This window comes from Numida meleagris, chromosome 3, assembly GCF_002078875.1.
Source record: "Numida meleagris isolate 19003 breed g44 Domestic line chromosome 3, NumMel1.0, whole genome shotgun sequence".
NCBI lineage: Eukaryota > Metazoa > Chordata > Aves > Galliformes > Numididae > Numida > Numida meleagris.
The window spans coordinates 69120675-69144355 of record NC_034411.1 but is presented as its reverse complement, the minus strand read 5'-3'; the positions used below and the strand labels follow the sequence as shown (position 1 = coordinate 69144355).

At 36.9% G+C, this 23681-nt stretch overlaps 2 long non-coding RNA genes across 3 annotated transcripts in view; one reads left to right on the top strand and one right to left on the bottom strand.

Moving 5' to 3' along the window:
* LOC110396463 overlaps positions 1-23681 on the bottom strand; it is a 54348-nt gene that overhangs the window by 28836 nt on the left and 1831 nt on the right. The gene's annotated exons all lie outside the window — the stretch shown is intronic.
* LOC110396464 lies at positions 3398-12206 on the top strand. Its single transcript, XR_002436984.1, has 3 exons — positions 3398-3628; positions 9811-9924; positions 11563-12206. It is a non-coding gene; the product is annotated as an uncharacterized LOC110396464 (long non-coding RNA).

Below are 23681 nucleotides of genomic sequence, written 5' to 3'. Positions count from 1 at the left end.
ATTGTTCCTCTCTATACATTAAAAAAATAATAACTTTGTTATATGCCTTGCAATATATTACTCATTGTTTTCTTCATCTTGCTTTGGTAGGTATTGGTAGTTTCTTTTAGCTGGGAGGAAGGGCAAAAGGCTCCAGGCTAGTTCTGAAATCAATGCTAATGCTGCTCTTTAGACAGCTTGAAATAAGACCAGTCTGCTCCTTTGGAGTCAAAGATCGTGGAGTCATAATACTAACATCTCCCAGTACACAGCTCTCTGTTGTCTTAGGTAAACTTTCAGACTTGTAGTAGAGAAAAAATAGCCATTATGTTCTTGGGATAAATGTTCTTACACTTTCAATTACTGTTACTTTCCAAGAAACACAATCCATGCTACAGTATAAGCTATGTGTGTAGAATACTGATCAATTTATCTGGTGATTCAACTAAGAAAATTATTGCTTTATTTTTTGATCAAAACTAAAAAGAAAATTTCTGATAAGTGTAGATTTTGTCCCAGGAGTTGGTTGCAGCTGAAGCACAGCTGCAAACTCATCTAAAATCTGAAAGTCATCTGAGAGGAAGACAGCTTTCTCCTCCTGTTGTAATCCTCACCAGAACATGGAATTATTGCAAATAATAGCTAAATCCAAGGCATGTGGAAATCAAAGTGCTCTTCAGCAATCTTCTCAGGTAGATGTCTATGTTCCAGAAAAAAGACTATCTACAGACCAAATAAACCCTTTCCATGACAAATATATAGCAAATGCATAGCAAATTATTCATAGCAACTGGTCATTATGGAGTAATTTTATATGAATATTTTGTCAAAACAAGGTTTGCAAACGTGACTCTGAATCTGCAGGCGTCCTATGCACTTCTAGAGGAGAAGCTATATAACAGAAAGGTTTTTCAGATGGCAGTGGATACAAACTCCTATGTTAGAGAGTCAAATGGCTGTAATATGTGGTCAGACCCAATTCAAAGAATCGTAGAATCACAGAATCACATAGACTATCCTGAGCTGAAAGTGACCCACAAACATCATCAAGTCCAACTCCTGGCTCCATGCAGGACCACTCAAAAATCAAACTGTATGTCTAAGTATGTTGTCCAAATGCTTATTGAACTCCAGCAACTTGGTGCCATGAGGACTTCCCTGGGGAGCCTGTTCCAACACTGAACTACTTTCTTGGTGAATAGCCCTTCCCTAATATCCAGTCTGAATCTCCTCTGAATTAGTAAACTAGCGTTCTAATCACCTAATCTTATGTGTCTTTGTAGCTGGCACTGACTCTCATGTCCATTCAGAAATTTTTCAGATAGAAGCTTCCCTTCAACAGCATGGAGCAGGTGGCAGGTGCTGGAAATTCTGCAGTTCCTTTAGCAATCAGAGCTCAGAGTAGAGATGATGCTTTCCTAATATTACTGTGTGGTGAAAGACTACACTCATGTAATGTAGATAGGATTTCTATCCTACTTTGTCTGTATGCTTTCAAATTTGAATGGTAACTTGGGTTGGAAACAACCTCCAGTCCCAATAGTAGTCCCAGCACCAACTAGTTCCAACTAAAGGACCAACACCATTATTACAACAGGCTGCTGAGGGGCATATCCAGTGAATCTCTGGACACCTCCAAAGATGCAGATCCCAAAATCCCTCTGAGCAATCTGTTCCAGTACTTGACCATCCAAATGGTGGTTTTATTTTTACTGTATACCTATTTGAAATTTACTGTGCTGTAGCTGCAACCATTGCCTCAGATCCTTTTGCTGGAGGAGAGGAACCTGGCTTTGTGCTCGGTTCCACTCAGGTAATTGAAGACAGCAAGTAGATGCTCCCTTAGCCTTCTGTTCTCCATGTTAAACAAATCCAGCTGTCTCAGCATCCCCTTAGACAACAGATTTCACACTGTACTTAAACTTCTTCCCCTTCCTGCATGTCTACTTCTCTGTGAGTGCTGCTGAACTCAAACAGGAATCAAACATAAATTATACATCAAAATGAGCATATAGTGACACAGGAAGTCAAAGACCTGAATATATGACATTCTTTCCTCAGGTAACAATGATCAGGATTTTCTGAGAGTCTTCCTACTTTATGTTGCAAAGACAAATCTGTTCACTTTCATTTATTCAGTGCAGCATTTTATAAGAATCAGTAAAAATAAAGTATCTTCAGACTTCATAAAGCTTTGTATTTTCATAGTAAAAATTATCATTGCAAAAGCATTATTAAATGCATGCTACAGCAAAACAGCACTGTTATTTGTATGAAGTTGAACCCAATAATAGAGCTTCCTATGACTGCTGAAAGATTTATTTTCAGGCTCATTTACCCTTGGACTGATAGAAAAGCTTCACAGAATTCTCAACCTAAAACGACTTTGGAATATCAATGTACACTCAAGGGAATGAAGAAAGAAGAGCAAAAGCAAGGCTGAACTGTACCTCCACTTGAGTAGGAGCAGCTACCTGAATTAATTTCTTGCTTCTAAGCAAGAACATAAACTAAACTAATCAAGGGAGGATAAAAAGGTTGGGTTTGAAGTTGAACTTTAAATTCAGATTTAATCCAAATACTCTAAAGCCAAAGCAAAACTGATATCCTGAAATTAAACACAGCATTCTATGTGCACAAGTTATGAACTGCAGCTGCAAACAGTTGAAATTGTCTCTAAAGCAGCACGAGAGAGAAGAGTAAGAAAAGAACATTTGTAGTTGGGTATAAGAAAAAGATGTAAATGATGATGTGCTGGGTCACCTAATAATAATAAATATCCTATGTCTGTCCAATATCATGAAGCAGGGTGTTATATTTTTCTAAAGTCAAGTCCAGTACTGGGTTTAATCTTCAAGCTTATCAAAAGGGACTGCAGTTCTATAATTGTGGAAAAAGTTGCAGTGATTTAGGTTGTGATCAGAACTGCATACCATTCTTCTTTGCAATCTAAACAACTTCTACTTTATGAGTCCCAAAACTGAACACAGATTACAGTTACACAAAAAGTATACACATCAGGTTGCATTCTTGTCTGATTTAAGATATTTAGAGACAGAAAGCTGCCCAGGTGCCATTCCCTTTGCAATGTAAGTGACTTCTGGATTACTATATGGCACAATACCTTTGCTGGAGGAAGGGCCAATGAAGACAAAACTACTGGCTAGCTCCGTTGTTAAAAGGACATATTATTTATATAAACATATATAAAACATATTTATGTTTACATATAAACTTCAAGTAATAGAAGTAAATGTATAGATCATTGTTCTGGTCTCCCATTGGCCACATCTGGCATCAAACTCCCACATGCCTGTTTTTCATAATCTCTGCTGAAATTCTGCTCTGCTTAATAAGAACTGGCACATCAGTGCCATAGGAAAGGATTTTGTTTACCTGCAAGTGGCAGCTCCTTGGCCCTGTTACAATGACTTTCCATGTCATTGTCAAATTGAGCAGCAGACTGAGAAGTCCCAGCTCATAGGGAAGTCTTGGGCATTAGTCAGGCCACCATGGTCTTTCCCTTTGGCACAAAGAGCAGGGCCTGATCTCATCTCCAAGGTGTCCAGCTTGCTGCATTAGCTCCTTCGTGCCCATAATTACAGCATACCTGAAGCTATGCAGTGCCTCAAAAGCCACGTTATTGCAGGTAAATAACACCACTTTTTGCTCTCTTGGAATTCACCAAAAGAGAAGTCCTACAAAGACATTCTCTCCCATAGGCTCTTTCTCTTGTGCGTTGTCTGATTGATGAGACTAGTTTGTTGCACTTTACAGGAAAGTTTCAGTTACCCTGTCTGAAACACTATTTGTTAGAACAATAGAGAATCTAACTTTCCCAAAATTACCATGATGAAAAGTGAGTTTGATAGTTTCTGTTTTCCCAGGCACTCATGAATAAAAAAAAAATATGTTTTTTAATGCTAGAAGAAAGTTATATTGAATGTTATATGAGGATAAGATTGCTTTTATGATATAGAAACAGGAGAGGAGAATGAATCAAAAAACAACCCTTTTCTAAGCATTGTCCTCAGTGTGAATCCATGTACCAGACAGGAAATAGAGAGGCTAGCTTTGCCAGAGAATGGTAGAAACCTTGGCTTTGCCCTTACCTGGCATAAGCCAGTATCCCTGGTGCAAGGAATGGGAGGAAACCGAAAAAAAAAAAAGGAAAAATTAGAAAGTGGTCATTTCTACAGTCAGAATTTTTTGCATGGCTCATTCTGTGGCACTGTAGACATGCCCCACATCTTAAGGGTGCTGAAATAGCTAGAATGAGTGAAAGCTGAATGGTCTTTAGATGAATTGGATTTTATACAAAAACTAGAAAGGATCTAAAAAAATCCAATTAATCACATAAATCAGAAGGTCTAAAGCCTCACCACAGTTTTCAAAATCAGCTAAAAAGGATCTCTTTCCTGCAATTCTGACTTCATTCAGTACCATGGAATGTATATAAAAAGATCCTTCTGTAGAGTAACAATATAATTCTCTGTTGAATTTTAGTTTGAGATTTATGCTCTTCAAAACAGTAGTTTCATGTGTTTTGAGTGTTTTTATGTGCAAATGTTTTGTAACAAATACATTCACAAAACTTCCATGTACCATCTTTTTCTAGGCTGGAGAATACTGGTTAACATCAGCGTAAACAAACGTAGGATATAGAAACTACAATTCTGCCCCATTTCCTCTCAGAACTTCTGAAAATACCCATCAAGCTGACTTAAAATAATAGCCCTTGGAGAAGAATTCAGTCAGAATGGCCCACTTATTTTATTTTAGACATTTGTCTACTGCACATTTATTTAATTATTAACTACACAATTACATGTTTTTTGAGAGATTTCAATCTTTTGAGTAAACAGTTCCAGCTTGTGGAGCCAGTGATCTTCTGCCAAAGTCCCTATAACACTGATTTATGTGGTTTAATGAATTCCAGACAGAAGTTCTAAAACCTTTTCTTTCTGATTTTGAAGTTTGAATTCTAATTAATAAAAATATTTAAATAAAACAATGCTTAAAAGTATGATTCATTAGTGAGTAGAAAGCCTCCATTTCATTAAGCTTATCATTCTTTATAATGGTATCAGATAAAAAACTAATGGATAAAAACTACTACAAAAATCCAGTTCTTGAGAATTTAGAAAAATGAAATATGCTTTCAGGATTCAGTTCTTCCAATGCAAACTACAAGATAAATGCATTCACAAATGCATAATTTTATTTAAACACTAACTTTTCAGTGAAGAGGTCTGCTATTCTGTTCAAGCCAGATCAGGAAGCTTTTAAACACATTTCACTTCCATCTACAGTCTGAATAAATGCATTCTGCTTTATAAATATGTGCATTGGAAGGAGGGAAGGATTTATTTCTTCCTTACCTGTTTTGGAAAGACCAAGAAAGCATGCACAAAAGCTATGCTTTTCACACCAAATATGAAGTGTTTGCCTTAAGAAAGCTTTGAACTGCTCAGATGATCTAGCACGTTTGGAATTGGCACTCCTGAAGGTCTTTTCCAGCCTAGATGATTATATAGTTCTATGATTCTTAAGGTTGTACACAAATGTCACAAGACCTGGAATATTATGATAACAAACCCATCAAAAAACCCATCTCCTCTTACTTCCCAGCTTCAAAATTGTATCTCTTTGGAGGTGAATGTTTGTTAGTTTTTCATTCCTGGGTGGAATTCATCCAGAAATACTTTTGAAATTATTTCAGCTGAATGGAACTGTGTATATGGCAGCTAGAAATGTTGAGAGTGAAGTATTTTCAGTAATTATCTATCATGAAAAGAATTATTGGGCCCTAATGAAAAATATATTCAGTTATGTACTAACTGAAAGCTGAAACCATTTTTCAGGATTGTTTTGTTTTTGATTTTTTTTTAGGTTTTTATTATTATTATTATTATTCTACTCAGTTATGAAAGAAGGAAAAAATTCCAGTGAGTTCTGAGGACATTAATTTCATATTTATCAGGTTTACCTTCAAATTTCTACATTCATCATGATGAATCCTTGAAGGAAAAGGATTTAATCCTGCTTGGAAAATAAAAGTTATAGCAATTTTACAACTGGCAAGAGAGCTGGGAAGTAGACATTGTACTAAATAAAAAGGAAGCGTTGCAGTCTAGACTCGGCATTAGTGACAGCTTCTTTATTTTAAACAACAAATAAATTGTTGTTTCCATTTGAGTTTTACACACACCTAGTCTATTCTTACCCCAACATAAGAAATAAACTAGAAATAGGTCATCAGACAATTTGATGGATATACAAAGACATTTCAAAAAACAACTAAGCTTTGTTAAGAAATTAATTTCTCATATTTGGAGAGGATAGGTAAGAGTATAAAGCCATTAACTTAAGTAGTTTTGCCCTGTCACCTGGTCTACATGAGAGGATACCGCAGGTAAAGTCACTGTGGTTACTATAAAGGTGAAAGCATCTGCACTGGAAGAAGAGCTATAATGACTAATCCAGGTGACTGACAGGAGCCACCATTTTGGAGGACAGCAGATTCCAGTCATTTTCCTGCCAACAATTGTCTGGGTTGTTATTCTCAACGCTGTATAGAAGGGAGCTGTATCACTCACAGCACAAACTCCTAATATCAGCATATTTAAAGAAGAATCGGAAAAGGCAAGAAAATGAAAACAGTTCTGCTCTTGATAAGAATCTAAAATAAAAGGCCATTAATGCAAGAGAAAAAAAGTATAAGAGCTCTCACAACATCTATTAATAAGAAAAGACCATCTTGGCTTTGGATATCAGGTCTCAAGCCTGTTCCTGCAGAAATCATTCTAAACAAAATTGTAGCTGTGAATGTGTTTTGCCAGAGTATTAAGAAGAAAAATCTTACTTTGTTGCTATTTTTCTTTACAGCAGAATACAGCTTTCAACTCAGTGAAATATCAAATGATTTTTAGAGAATCTTATTCATTTCTGAAACAGTTATTATTAATCAAATTTAAAAAAAAAAAATCTTCTTTTCCCTGACTGGAGAATTAAGTTAATACATCTAGAAAACAATAAAAGAAAGTCTACTGAAGTCAGTGGGTGTCTTTTTGGCTGATTATAATGAGCTTTACATATTGTCTCCAGTTCAAATATTCATATACAGAAAAGTAGGATTCAAGACTGACAGATGTTTTCTATGAATGTTCATTGCAGGCAAATGGGTTGCCTGACTGTTCACAGAAACTGAAATCACACAAGAGTCACAAATGCATATCAAAATTTGTTGAACTTCTGACCGTCTGGATAGATATAATGATCTGGTTCTACAGATTTTGAAATGACAACAAACAAAGAAAGGAAAAAAATAACAAAAAAAAACCCAAAACCTTTCCTTACTGAGCAGCATATATTGTATATTTTCACTGATAATTCCTTACACTGTAGATGGACTAGATGAGCTTCAGGAACTCATTTCAACCTAACATTTTCTACGATTTTTAAGTAAATTTCGAATTCATACCTTTGAAAAATACATGTAGATTTTTGTTCTATACAAACATGACTGTAGGTCTGTAAGCAGCCTTTCAAATGGTAATACAGAAACCTCAGTTTCGTATCAGAAAGATATGACATCCAGATAAGTGAGGATACAAGCAATTATTTCAAAGTAAGTCTTAACTATAATTCAACAGATAAAAAAAACCATCACAGGTTTTTCAAAAACAGTTCTCCAAACAGTGATTATTAAGGAGGAGCATAGCTTAATCAAGTACTTATATAAGCTGCTTGAAGTCTACTTAGAGATAAATTGTGGAAACCTAGTGAGTATTTCTTTCTACCAATATTAGAAGTTTATCCCCTCAAGGAATTTATAACAAGCAAGCTGAGAGATTTCTGTCAAGCTAGATCTACTAGAAATAGACATTTATATCTGAATTTGTAGAGTTTCTATAGGTCTGGACTAGATTAAGATAATAAGATTTTAGTTCTTATTCCCTATCTCAGAGTCATGGAATTGCTCTGTCGACAGAGGAACAACACTTCAGTGTCTTGAAAGAAGTCCATGCAACCCTGGCCAAAAGACGGGGCATGATTTTTTAGGGTGGATCTCACCAGATGCATTCCCTTTTAAAACTTCCAGCCAGTCCTTGAATCTCAGAGGAAGGGTGGCATTAGGAACATGCCCTCCCAAGTGGAGAATGTCTATTCAATAGTTACTGCATTGTTTTTCATGAAGGGATACAAAAATAAATCCTGCTTTCAGAGCGCCATTAAATCAAGTATATTTCATTCTGTCTAGTAAGTCATTATGGAGAAGACAGCCAGCAGAAATTACTGTTGCAGGAAGTTATTGTTTTTGTAAATAAATCAATGACTTCTTTTGAACAACACTAAGAACTATCTTGGTGGCCTGATATATTCCATTTAGAAGGAAGAACTTAGCTGCTAGTTAATTGTTTATATGCAGGGATCAATCTAACTCTAATTTCAATCCCAATATACTAATGAAAGCTATTAAGCAAGCCTGGTTGACAAAATAAGGCAGCAAATTTCAGGACAGGTTTTGACGTTGTTTGATATGGCAACCTTTTGCTACAAATCGCAGACCACAAAAATAATTACAGGAATTTTTAAAAAATTAGAGGCATGTAAGCTTTTTTTAAATGGCAAATTCTTTGTGCTAGTTTAGTGTCAAACATTTACCAGATGCAGCTGGGACTGAAAAGTCAATAACTAATCAGAGAAAAAATACGAATGGAAAAATACTGGGACTTCAGATAGGACAACCAAGACACTAAAGTATATACATATTATTGATAAAAATTTGTGGATTAGAAATCTTTCTTTTCCCAAGAGATATTACAGACCTTGCAGCAAGCATGATATATTCTGTCATGTTTACACACTTTTCAATTCTTGTATATTGGAGGGTTTTTTAGGAGAAATGTAAAAATATTTAAAGTGAAACTTCACAAAATCTATTTTCACTTAGAATATAACATAAACTTGGAGGGGAAGGTGAGGAGGGAAGGATGAAGTCACTCAACTTCTAACCTTCGACCTCTAAGCTTCATCTAGTTGACCATACCTCCCACAGTCAGTCCAATTTTAGCGCTGTAAGATCCCCAACAAGCAGTCACAAATAGCATGTCCTATTATTCTCCCATCAGTTAAAGCTTGTTTGTGAATCTGAACAAGTAATATCCTCAAACTGTCTTAGCCTAGATAGAAAGAACTAAGACAAGCAATGTGCATACTCCTAATATAAACTGAACTATTTGGGGGTTACATTAGCATTCAGATGCATGGCACTAGTCTGCTAGATTTAGTGCAGCAAGACTAGTCAAGGATTAAACAATCTGTTACCAAGGGAATAGCCAACATGTCCTGAAAGAACGACTGAAAATCCATGCAGTCAATATACGGAGGGACTGAAAAGATAAATGGAAAGATTTGAAGCATTAACTATACGCAGAAAAAATAGATTAATACTGAAAACACAAATGGAAAAAAAAATGGTGATACTAAAATGCACATAAAAGACCACAACATACAGCTGCAATATTTGCTACAATGTTCTGCTTTGTCACAGAACACTAACAATATCTTGAGTTAATCTAGTTAAACATAACACCATAAGACTAGGAATCTTTTTAGGATAATTAACCTATTTAGAAAAGGACAAATACAAGCATTCCCTGAAAATTTTAAATATACAAAAGCAGTTCAAATGTTGTTATAAACAAAACCCCCAGTTTAATAACTTTTTTCATTGCTTTTTCTCCCCTTTACACAACCTAATATCAAAATATAGTCTAAAAACAGAAAAGCTGCTCAGCCACTGAGAAATTATCATTGTATTCCCAGGACCAGGAATCTGACAACATTTCTGATAGGATACTTGAGAAGTTTCATTTCTCTCCTGAAGTCCTGAGTGCTAAGAAGCTTAAGCAATTATTTGTATGTTTTAAATGAATACAGGTAAGTGTTCAGATTTTGGGCATTAGGTAAAAAAAAATCCTACTAGTCTTTGCCTCCACTAAGTTGGTGGATGGCCAAAAATAATTTTAAATGTACTAAAAAACCCTTAAAATGACCTGACAACTACCAAGTGACAGCTCCCAAGCCTACCTTTGGCAAGATCTAATAAAATGGGCTGTGACCTTTTTTGTCTCTTGTACCTTTCAAATACTCCATACATGAAGGATTGAATAGGAACTAAGTCAGCTTTATTGCTATATCTTGGAAATCCTCACCAAAACGTTCCCGACAAAGTAGTTTTATAGCCACTTCATGCTACAGGAAACCTGTGAAGACTCTTCATGATTTCTAAATTGCTTACTGGTAAAAAACTTAAGAAATTTTATTTAAAGGGATGTTACAGTGCCCATATTAAAAACTATTTACTTCTAATGGTGGAGACAAAAGAGTTTTACATTCCAGGAGCAAGCAGAAATATCTGGCACTGGCTTTAAGAGGGAGAAATTAGTTCAGTTGTAAGCAAACTATAGGCAAGCTCAATTGATATACCACAATGGATGTGATATTTTGTGAGTAAATACTCCTTAAGAACATTTTGTCTTGGTTTTGTCTTGATGTATTTAGTATTACAGCTGCTCATAATACACTTAATGACTCATGCCTAGAACTACAAAAGCACAGAAAGTATCTACAGCAATTTAAAGTTTTCTGGAAGAAAAGAATACTTCATTCATAGATTTCACATTAAATATAAGCGACAAACCTTTGAAGGTGACACATTTTTTTATTTAAAAAGACTGAGTTTTGGGGGAAGAGCTCAAGTCTTTTGGTTTGCATAAAACTGAACAGTGTAGCTTGGAGGAGTATAGAAAAGTGTAACAAAAGGGCTATCAAAAAATATATTTAATAACCTCAGAGGAGGCCTGAGTTCAAATCTTTACTCTGAATTTCCTGTAGGAAAGCTGAACCTGGATCTGTTTCAACTGAAATTTCAGATAAATGTCCTATCTCTGTCTTCATCGTGGCAGTCTGAAAAAGAAATTGAGTTAGCTTATTAGGGAAAATACTGTTTTCTTTCCATCCTAAATGAACTTATTTGCACTGATAGAAAATCCTGTAAATTTTTGACTTTGAATTAATAATATTTAACTCCATTTTCTTCATGTTTCCTAAGGCATTTCCCAGATCTGGTGTTTCATAGGTGTTTCAGAAACTTTCCATACACCCATAACATAAGGATTCTTATGGTGCTTGTCTATTTGCTCTGAGGACCATCCTGAGGAAAAGATATCTGTATATTTACTGAGAAACCTTAATCTGGCTTGTTCTTGCTGGTTTGTTGGAAACTTCTTTGTTTCTACGTGGCTAGTGTTAGATCTAACACACATTGTTTTAAAGTGACAGGATTTTATTTGTTTTATTTGACTGAAAAATGATGAGCTGAAAACGATGCATTTTATAAGAACAAGACTAAAATGCTATAATTTTGCTAAACCTAAGATATACTTATGTCAGTATTTATGTCATTTTTTCCACAAGATGGTCAAAGAAACTTAACTAGATGAGGTGAGAAGTAAAATGGTGAAATTGTCATAAAAATCTTCTTACTGTAACATTTTCATGTCTTTAAATGTCTAGATCAAAAAGAAGAGCAGGGTTGGTACGTTCGTGATTCCATCATCATTCTGTCTCCTTGCTTTCAAGAAGCCATCAAAGAAGAGCAAAAATCTGTCAACAGCTTGTGACCAATGAAAAAAATCTAAAAAATCTTATTTGTTTTATTTGGCAGTTATAATTATTCTAGGATAACTGATAGCATTTTAAAATTGAATATAAAATTCCTGTGGGAAATTTATACCAACCAGTAATAAACTGGTTGGACAGCATTTTGCTTCATTTGGTCTTTATCTCACTCCAGGAATATATATATTGAACCACCTCCTCCAATAACTGCAGCAAGACAGCGTCTTCAGCTTTTTAGCTTTCAAGGAGTTAACTGAGTAGCTCAAGAAACCAAGCAAGCACTGTGATGCTATCATTTACTGCTGAAGGGGGTCAAGAGGACAACTGGTTGCACATCCTCTTGCAAATCCCCCAAGCCGATATTTCTGAGGTCTAAAGTGGAAATTATTTCTGTGGAGCTGATGGATTTGACTTTAATTTTTTCTTAGCATCCATTTTCATGCGGGTTCTAGGAAACACATCAGACTTATTTGTCATCTGGATGAGACCTGGTTCTTCCTTTAGTTGAGACAATTGAGATTGAAAGTTCCTTTATGAGAGACAGCAAACATCTTTTTCTTTCTTTTTTTTTTTTTTATTTGAGAAGCTATTTCTTCACATCAACACTTGACTAGAATAATCTTTGACAAATAAACTATTCCAGGTCCTAATAAGATCTCATACAGCAAGAAAATATATGAGGAAATTATATTGTCAGCAAATGCAAAACCAAGGCAGAACTTTCTTCTGTTTACTGGAGGAAAATATTACCAAAAAAAAATCAAAAGAAAGCAGTAGGTTTAAGCGCTGTCAGCGCAGCAATGTTTAAAAATTTTATGCAAAATAATAAATTTTACATATTTTTATAACTGTACTCAAATAAGAGAAACATGGAGCTACAGTGTACTTTCTCTTTGTCCCATGGTTAGTTCTCGATGGCTATGCAGAGAAGTAAAACTCCTTGTAGTTTCAGTGCCAGGCCTGTATGAAACTAATCCACTACTTCCTGAAGAAGGAGGAAAGAAGTTCCCAGTTCCAGCCCTTAGTTTGCTGGTTAGCTTGCCTGAGGGCTGGAATGGTAATTTTTAATTGATAAAAAACTGGTGAAGTTGACTTGTATCCACACCACAGCTTCTGAGGTTTCACTCTAGGTGAGCTGTCTGACATATTTACATTCTGCTCTGGAGTAGGCCTACAGTGATATCTTAGATCAACTAACGACTCTCCTTATGATTGCTAAAAACTTTTCCACATACCCTTGATGCCTGTGAATTTCTAAAGTATTTTCTCAGCTTTTGGGCTGATCTGTTCAGTTTGTTCAGTGCCTGGAGGCAAACATACTTTGAGCTTTAATACCTCAGCAGTTTTAGAGACAGAGAAGAGGTGGAGGAAAAGAAATTTTTTCAGCCTGCAAAGAAAAGTTTCGCAATAGTTTTTGTACAGGAATGTAAGAATCTCAGCAGTGGCTGCAATTCATTTCACTCTTTGTTAGACTCATGTTTCAATACTATTTTGAAAAGGAAGAAGTTGGCTTTAACCACATCTGCTCTTCACAGGTGGTGATCATTTTTCTATACAGAACAAAAAAAAAACAATAAAATAAACAGCTAGAGGTAAAGGCTGACCCTCATCTATTTATTTGCCATTGTACAAACATAAAGTATTTCTTTTTTAATTCCTCTGACATTACATTTGCCTGTATGTTGTACTTTCCTTCAGAAAGATAGTGGTAACATCAATATCCATTTCATGCTATGCTAAATCACAGTACCATAACCTGGTGCACACACTGAGTTAGGAGCTGAGAAACTCAGCTCCTGTTTTGGGCTTTAGCACCTGGTTCCTCATACAATATACTATTTCTGTGGGCCTTAACTTTCCCACCTGCAAAAAGCAGACCAATAGTCTGCCCAGATGAGAAATCATGTAATGGAGCAAAATATGTATTATTAGGTATATAGCACTAATACTGTAGAAACTACTGGTGAAAAGCAACATCCTTTAAATTTTCTCACAACTTCACATTCTTTAAATAATGTCATACTTGGAATGACATTGAGATAATGGCAACTGAATATGAACACACAAATGTCAGATTAAAATTGATAATCGTTAAACCTTATTACAATAGATTTCTGACAGAGTAGCATGATGCCAGTAATTATCAAATCTGGACTAGCTAAGGACCCATTTATTGTGTTCACTGTGTTTTGTCATATATTATTTTGAAGAACTCTATAAACACTGCAAGGAAGGTAACTATATTGCTGATCTTTTCTCTATGGCATTGCATTTCAGCTACCACTTCTGTTGGTGTGAGGTGACATGACAGGATAAGGCTGAGGTACTTAATGCCTTCTTCACCTCAGTCTTTAATAGTAAGACTAGTTGTGCCCTGGGCACACAGCCCCTTGAGCTTGCAGATGGGGATGGGGAACAGAATAGGCCATGCACAATCCACGATGAGATGGTTTTGGACCTGCTCCGAAAGCTGGACACTCACAAGTCCATGGGGCCAGATGGATTGCACCCTAGAGTGCTGAGGGAGTTGGCGGATGTGGTTGCCAGGGCACTCTCCATCATCTTTCAACAGTCCTGGCTAACAGGGAATGTCCTGGTTGACTGGAGACTAGCAGATGTGATTCCATCTTCCCAGGGCTCGGTGCTGGGACCTCTTCTATTCAACATCTTTATCAATGATCTTGATGAGGGGATTGAGTGCACCCTCAGTAAGTTTGCAGATGACACCAAGTTGGGAGGGCGTGTTGATCTGCCAGAGGGTTGAAAGGCACTACAGAGGGACCGGGATAGACTGCATTGATGGGCCAAGGTAAACCGTATGAGTTTCAACAGGACCAAGTGTCAGGTCCTGCACTTTGGTCACAACAACACCAGGCAACCCTACAGGCTTGGGGAGGAGTGGCTGGAAAGCTGCCTGACAGAAAGGGACCTTGGTGTGCTGATGGACAGTCGGCTGAATATGAGCCAGCACTGTGTCCAGGAGGCCAAGAAGGCTAATGGCATCCTGGCTTGTATCAGGAATGGTGTGATAAGCAGGACTAGGGAAGTCATCCTGCCCCTGTACTCGCATTGGTGAGGCCTCACCTCGAGTACTGTGTTCAGTTTTGGGCGCCTCAGTACAGAAAGGACATTGAGGTGCTGGAGCAGGTCCAAAGAAGGGCAACAAGGCTTGTGAAGGGCTTGGAGAATATGTCCTATGAGAAGCAACTAAAGGAACTGGGGCTATTTAGTCTGGGGAAGAGGAGACTGAGGAGAGACCTTATTGCTCTCTTCAAATACCTGAAATTTGATTGCAGGGAGAGCAGGGCTGGTCTCTTCTCACTGGTGACAGGTGACAGGACGAGGGGAAATGGCCTCAAGTTGCGCCAGGGGAGGTTTAGGTTGGATATCAGGAAGAACTTCTTTACAAAAAGGGTTGTTAAGCACTGGAACAGGCTCCCCAGGAAGGTGGTTGAGTCACCATCCCTGAATGTGTTTAAAAACCATTTGGATGTGGTGTTTGGGGACATGATTTACTGGTGGGTTGTTAGAGTAGTATGGTTAGGTTGTGGTTGGACTTGATGCTCTTGAAGGTCCTTTCCAACCTGAGCAATTCTATGATTCTATGATTCTGTGACTCTTGTGTGGCAGGAGGGAGCCCAAGGATACATTCATTTGGATAATAGCTACAATTATGCACACGGGTACAGTATAGTTCCTACTGCTGGCTCTTTTCTTACAAAATCATAACCACTGATTAATGCAAGGAACAAGCAGTCTCAACAGCTCATTACAGTAAATTTCTTATTATTTGTAAAGAAATTCTGAGAGAAAAAAATACTAGGTTTTACCACAGGCCAGTATCCATTGATCTACCAGTGGGCAATTTTAGGAATTTAAGATTCTTCTAGACCCAGTGTCTGGAGGACTTGATTTCTGGGATTGTTTCCCAGAAATTCCTGTATCCTTTGAAAAACATTTGGTCATTTTGACTAACTAAGGTCAAAAGCTAGTTAAAACCATACCAAATCTGTGACTCCCACACTCTTCATTCCTCTCATGGGCCCCATTGTAGCTATGGCTCAAAGCATTCATTAAATGCTTCAATCATCTGCTCATGCAGGACAGTCACCTCTGGAGAGATCAGAGTGTACTAATGGGCTGATCAAACTTGGGCTGCCCAACACCTTAATGGGAAGCTGGCCTTGATCTGTTTGTTGGATACATATTTGCACATGGTTTCTGGGCCTGGCAGACATGTTTGGGCTCGAGAGTGAATTCACCTCTCTGCAAAAATAGGAGTGTACACAACATTTGTTGGCAACAACCCTGGTTTACAAGGTTATGTTTCTTTCCTGCGTCCACAGTCATGTTTTACTCTGGTAGTATAACAAGTCTCATAGCTCATTGGAGACTAGAGATAAGCTGCTTAAAATTTATTTTCACTTTTATCTTACAAGGGTGCATGGGATCTTCTTAGCCAGAAGCTATTTGCTTTTTACTAGCGAACCAGTACATTACCTTTGAATAGCTATCACGTTACCTGTTGCATAGTTAAAATCATCTGTCTTAATAAATAGTCAATGACTGTCTAAACCTCAGGGGAAAGACAGTTGTTCTGAACACATTGTTCAGAATAATCGTACAGTGGTTGCATATTTCCTAAATAAAACTTTCTACAAGAATATTCAATCTTTTCTAAAAGCCTAAATAAATATATTTTTAATCTAATTACGTCATTTTCAGAAAACTGGGCTGCTGCATTCTGCTATGAGTAAAAAATCAGGATAGGATTTATCTTTGGATAATTTGTATAGATAAAATATCCCATGTATACAGACAACTCAGTTATACACCCTTCCAGAAAGATTCAGATCATCAGTCTTTGTTTAAGATTGAGGTAAGCAAAGTATAAGGAATGGTGGAGAACATTTACTCCTCAACAGAGTCAAGCCTAAATGGACCCAAATTTGGCTGGTGGCTATGCTTGAGCCACCCGGAACTGTGTCATAGGTTAAGTGGTAACACCTGAGTAGAAGTGTAGGGCTGCAAAGCTCCATACTGAACCATAATTCAGAAAGTGAATGTTGCTTAAAGCAAGGCAAGAAGACCCCCAAGCTACTCCTAATTTTGAACTGTTCAATCTGCTATGACTGGAGCCTACATCACAAATATTGACAGTGATGAGTCCAGTGGACAGCAAAGCTATGTCTCTGTTAGCATGGTTTTCCACATTGACAGTAATAAACCTGCAGATTTACATTGCCCACTTCAAAATCAGAGGTCACGTTACCCTTGCCTGTAACCCTGGGCTGTCATGTTGTCCACCAGTCAGGTGGCAGAAACCACTTTTCTACAGGCAAAAGAGAGGAAGTGGACTTCATAACTAAGTATGAAGAAAACCATAGCTTTACAAACAGAACCTATCACCGTTCCTCTTTAAAGTTAGGACACTGTACAGCCAAGAATGACAGCCCGCAACACGCCTACTACAACAGAGAGCAATAGAGGCAGAAACCGCTTGATGGTTTGAGATTACAATTGAAATTGGAGAAACCTGGGCCTTGTCACATGTCTGAAATTTCTCCAAGCAAGTGTCTTCACTTTAGAAGTTCCTTACTGTGCTGGAAAAAGAAAAAACTGTGCAACTGACAAAATTGTACTTTTAAAGAAAACAATAAAATGTGAGCAATTTTTGCAAACATACAAAAAATGCTTAGGAAATGAGCAAAACAATCCCATTCTCATAAGTAAAAAGAAATGCATAAAAATACTTCATGGGATTTTGTTTGTAAAATAACCTGTAGATTAGAAAAAATAAGTACTAACTGCATAAAGTAACACCAACATTTTCATAATTACTGGAGAAACAAATAAATAGAGAAACAAGACAGATTAATTATAGAATTGATTTAATGCAACCTTCCGAAGAATAATTGATATGCTATCATTACTATAACAACTAATTCACATGACAAAACTGATACATGACACCTTCTCAGAAGCAAGTTAAAAATCATTTCTAATCATGTCATTGTGCATTATGGCAAGGCAAGTAGGATGAATAAAAGCCTATTTGTAAAAATTTAGTATCATCATTTTTCATAGTTCTCTGAATGAAATACTAATGGTCATCACAGTTAAGACTGAAATGGCTCTAAGAAAGAAGAAAGAATTACACATGCCTAACATAATACAAGATTCATAACTGAAAAACAAAAGGTCTACAGACACATCAGCATAATAGATTTTTTTTTACTAAACTGGAAAGTAATTCATAATACTCAATAAAACAAGATGTCAACAGGATAGGTATGCCATAGACACAGATATTAGACACATTCAATCAGGCACTTGAATAATTCTGCCTTCGTTGTTTTGCATTCTCATATTTTAAGGTGATTGAAAAAAACAATATTAATTGCATTACACTGACTTTATGTGGGGCAAAATTATCATTTACTTCCCAGGAAGGAAGCCAGATTTGCAATACATTTTTTGCCTTTTCACAATCATCTTAAGAACTTCCAATATCTGTGAAAAGGGCAGAAGCTTCTAAGAAATCAGGAGAGAAAAAAAAGTATTAGTTAGTTGCGGTAAAGAATGACATTTTAAAAGGTTATATTTGGCAAATTAATTGGCAGCACCAGATGGAGAAATCAGTCCAATTGAACAGATAACTTTTTCATACAGTTCAAATGCATTCTGCAATACTTTTCAGTTGGCCCTGGCAGCAGCTCCGTTATGGCAGGTGAGGAAAAAAGACTTTTATTTATTCAAATGAAATGTGACAAAAGTTATATCAACTTCTTAACATGTAGGAATGTCTGGAGGAACAAGGAAGAGGATAGCCAACTCCTTTTGAACAGAAGTTATAAGAGCTTTAAGAAATTCAGAACAAAGTCTTGTGGGTTTTCATGAGATGACAGAAACAATTTTAAAATCTAATTTTGGCACAGCATGACTCAATGATATGCCTCCTGAGTTTTACACCATCATCTCACTAAGCCCATTTTCTCTGCTACTTATGTCATACTTTTTCAAGCAATTTCACACCCCTCCTTTTCCCTGGATGAAAGGCAACAAAGGGTAAATTCTTATCCTGATATGCCAGAATATATATATGTATTAGAGTTAGTTTCTAAACATCTAAATATCGGAGCCTGAGACTCTGAACTTGTAACTTCTCATTTTAAGGGAAAAGCTCCTACTCTCATCCTGTATGCCATTTATTCAACTTGAACTTCACTGACTTCAATGAAATTTGTCTAGGATAAGAATGCAATGTCTGCCTCTAATACTGAGAAGAAAACATTTTTTCCACTTTTCAATAGTTTTATACAACAGATGGAGGAAAAAAAAAACTAACTACTATGAATTATGATTATTCCTTTTTAGTACTAAAGGATATTCAGTTCAACACATCTCCAAGAGTGAGGTAAATAAATGTCCTTATGAATATACAGTACTTAAAGAAAATTGGAGTTCCCAAGACAGGTGGTAAGATCTGTCCTTTCCCTCCTCCTCCCCCCCCCAAAAAAAAATTCAGTAATTCAGCCTTTCTCTCAAAGCCAGTTTTGTTTGTACCATGGCCTGGTATGTCTCAGATAATTGAGCCTTCTTGTCACAAGGATATGACACAGTTACTTTGTTGGAATATTACCTGAGTTAAAAATGTGACCTAAGTCACATATGACTGCCAGTGCTGACTTCCCAAAAGCCTTCTGTAGTGGTTTTAGATAAGAAAGCTATATATTAGTCATCATAAGAGCTACTTAGAGACTGCAGATAGGATGGCAATCTTCAGCATATTTGCACTAAATTTGGGATCCTCAGGGCTGATTGGTAGGTAAAACTCTCTACTTTGCTACAGATCACATGGGGTTTTATTTATATTTACAGTAACTTTTTTTTTCAAATCATATTTTCAAATTGACATAGGTCTAGAAAGGGAAGTCCGCTTCTCTATCTGAAGTTTTTTATACAGCCAAGTTCCAAAACTCTTCTAGGAAGGTTTAGCCAAGACAGAAAAAAACTCCAGGGAAAAATAGTATGACCTTTCACACAGAGGGTCCGTAAACATACTGAGAGGAAATAGAGAATAAGAATAACTCTGAGAGACATTTGAAAACTATATAAAGGCATTCATTATGTTTACCACATTTTCCATTTCCTCTGTGTTTTATTTCATTTATGGTAAACAACTTAAAAACAAGTTTGGTTACTGTAATTCTATTTCCAAGCATTTTTACTGGCATCCTATTGTTTTTGTTGTTAAATAGCTTTTATTTATGCTGCTAGAGGGAGGTGCGACCCTGAAGCCTAATTAGCCCTCCTCCTTGCACTTTGTCTGCATGCCAAAAAAATCTGCAATAAAACATGTGTCTTTCATATGTTTGCCATGAACGGAAGTAACATACAAAGCAGAGCTACATGGAGGCAGAAGTGCTATTTTGCTCACCCTGCAGAGGCTGAGAGGAAAGGAGGCTGCCCACAGCCCTGAGTCCCAGTCTGCCAAGGCCCCAGGAGAGCAGCCTGGGAATCCAGCTGGTCTGTTCTCCACAGTCCATTTTCACGAGGAAATTGCATTCCCACCTAGCATTTGTGTGTCTAAGGGAGCCATGGGAAAACAACCAGGATTTTTTCTTCAGTGCATGCTGGATGGCAACTTAGTGCAGCATCAGCAAGCAACTTCCATTTTGGGTGCTTTAGCAAAGCAAACCTCCGTTTTTTCAGGAGTAACCAGTGGCCAAGCCCAAAAGCTAAATCTAACTAATGTTGTACTGGAACACCGAATTTCATAGTTCATGCATATGTGAGAAATATTATAGGGCAGCTGCAGTCCAAAGAGCTTGCTAGTGGATGCGGTCTTGCAGCTGAGTGTGACATTCTGCTACCCCAGTGCTATCAGACAGCTTCAGAGTTTCCTCTAGCTGCTTTGTCTATGACTTAGTCTTTGTTAGAACATCTTGACAGATTTATATTTCTAAGTTGGGCAGAAAATCCACTTTGTCTATCTTTTAAACAAAAATTAGTGAAACCAAGCAGTGGCAGTATTCCTAGCCATGCACACATGCCTCTAAGAGGCTTTCCTACATTTCAGCTTTAGCCTCAAAAACAGAGAGCAGCAGGTTCAGCTACTGTTCCAATCTACCCAGAAGTCTCTGAACTTCCACAGGCTAAAAATTACCATTGTGACTACTGTCCCTACTGTCTAGTATATCATTATGTAATTAGAATAAGAATATACAGAAACACAGATTTGTTACTTAGGCTATGAATACAAGAACCAAGGGTTGTTCAATCAAGCAATTAATTTATTCTAACCTTCATCATGTGCTCTTGTTAGCAGATATCTAATAGCAGAAAGCTGCAGTACCATTTCATTTTAACCCTTTCTATTCTCTTTTAAAATTTACAGTGCCTTGTAATTAATATTAAGCTGTGAATACTCTCTAGAGGAAATAATCAGTTGAGATCACCAACAGTGTTAAAATGAGACTAGTCAAAAAAGCTGCTGAGCAAAATGAAGGACAGTAAATTAAATGGCCTTGTGCTCCATTTCCACCTCTGTGTCTTTTGCCTTCAGTCCTTTGACCCAGCAGTGAGCCAGACAGCACGTGACATAAGAAAAAAGAAGAATATTGCCAAATGTTGCTACTTCAAATTACAAGGAAACCATGTTTGTCGAAATGAAGTGTGTTATGCAGACTTATTTTCTTTTATGGTCCAATGGGCATTGTTAGTCCCAGTGATTTTTCATTCATTTGCTGATACACAAAGCTCAGTAGCTTTGCTTCTCACCAGTAGCACCATGGACCAACAATTTCCAGTCATAAGGAGATTAAAAGTAGAGGGCACCTTGGAAACATAGTTCACAAAATCCTTTAAAAGTCTTTGAGCCACTCAGTAGCCAGCCACACTCAGCAAGGAAGCCCAATGGTCAGCCACTATGCTTGCTCACTGTAGGTAAGAGATGAGAAACTCTGGAAGCTATTGAACAGTGAATTTTCACAGCAGCTCAGCACCAACATATTTAGCACAGGGGTTTCTGTCACTGTGAAGTGTCAAAAGAAATTGGAGAATGTTCAACAGTTTTCCTGCTCTGCAGTTGGCTTGTGCTTCTTTCTTCCCTGTAGTTTCTCTTTACTGAATTCTTACATGCTGTAGGTAAGAAAAGTACCCTTGTATTACACTGCAAGGAATTATTTAAGAGGACTTGACCAAACAAAATTTTGCTGACCTTAGTCTTTTACTCTCATAGCCTTATAAAGCAGTGATTCATAATAGCTACACAGAAGAGGTAATGAATAAAATTTCTGTTTAGGTAGCTAATCCCCCATGGAGCAGTGGGTCAGACTGTAATACACAAAGGGTCATTGACCTATATTTTCAGTCTTACTCCTCAAGATGATAAAGACTACAGGAGAGGCAAAACAACATAATTAAACAAAATGCCTTGTAACCAGCTGTTTTCTGAAGAGTCAGTACATGCACAACATTGAAACCTTAGCATCAACCAACAATTAAAGCCCAGTGGCACATAACATATGAGTGCGATCTCTTTTCTGCGTTAAGAGAAAAGCTTAAGGACACCTGTGATAATGGATAGTAAATGTTTGCTTTACTATGACATCCACTGAAATTCCCACCATTACTTTCTCAGGATTCAGTAATAGCTGTTTTGGATCCATTCACAGCAATATTAGCTATCAGAGAAGACAATAAAATACCCAAAACTTGTTGTTTAGAACCTCTTTCTCTTATTGCATAAAAGCAGATTTAAAACTAAGACACCAGCCTTGCAAACACATCTGCATAAATCTCAGTCACTTTGCTCTAGCTCACATTTATACTGTCAACAACAATGAAGTTAGGAGCGTGTGTACAGTATGTTTCCATCATTTAGACCCAAAGCTGCTGAAAAAATTTGACACCTTTCTCTTCTCCACTATCCATTTCACAATTTGGAAATTGAATCTTGAAATATTTATAAATGTAAAATACATTGTCTTTTTAAGAATTAGGATCTGAAACAGCTACTACATGTTCCAACAATTTCTAAAATTCAATTAAAATTCCAAAACGAATTAGAAGCATAAAAAACACAGCATTGCATTTTTCTCTACACTTATTACTTTAACCCATATACTTTAAATATTTACAACAATGTATGTGTAGCCACCTGTATATATCTGTTGATGTATACCTAAATATCTAAATACTTAATCTTTAGCAAGATTCAGAATGATAGGGCTTGATCTTACACTACTGATGGCAGTGGGAAATCAGAAGGTGGACTGTGAAATACAGTGCAGATGATGCAGATGATGATACTCTATCAAAAATGCTCTTAGAATGCTGTTAATTAAGCAGTATTGAAATATTCTGTTTTGGCAAATGAAACAAAGAAATACGGTTCAAAAATAGCAAGTATTAAGCTTTTAAAATTGTGTTGTAATTTTACTGTGTTTTCATTAAAAGAAATAAAAAATACATCACAAAAATGCCTGTAGCAAAGGCACACAGAGACACACAGAGGATGTAATTGTGTCTTTTGTCCATGTTAGTGTGAAAGAGCAAGGAAAATAAAAGATTTGAGGAGTACTTGGAATACACGTCTAGCTGAATCTGGCTAGCTCCTATGCATTTTGAAAGCTTTCTTTTCCCCATTTTGAAATTACTCATTACATTGTTCCTCACACGCACAAAGTTTTTCTAGGCTGCTCTCAAACTAGCATTTAATGAAAGCAGGTTATTCTGATTGAAGGACCATCGCTGCTGCATGCAGTGGTTTGGGGCTTGCCTCTCTGACAGCTATATTAAGGCATTTATTTTCAGCCTTTCATGAGGCCTTCAACATCATCTGGTATGGGACTGAGATTCACACAGGTGCTCTCTCCTCCAGGGTAGGGAAAAGCAAAGGTACAATATCAGAAAAGCCAGAACAGCAGCAGGAAGCATGATTTATTCTGCTTCAGTGGGAGACTAACACAAAAGAATGTATTTTTTACAATGTGTCACAACTAGGTTTC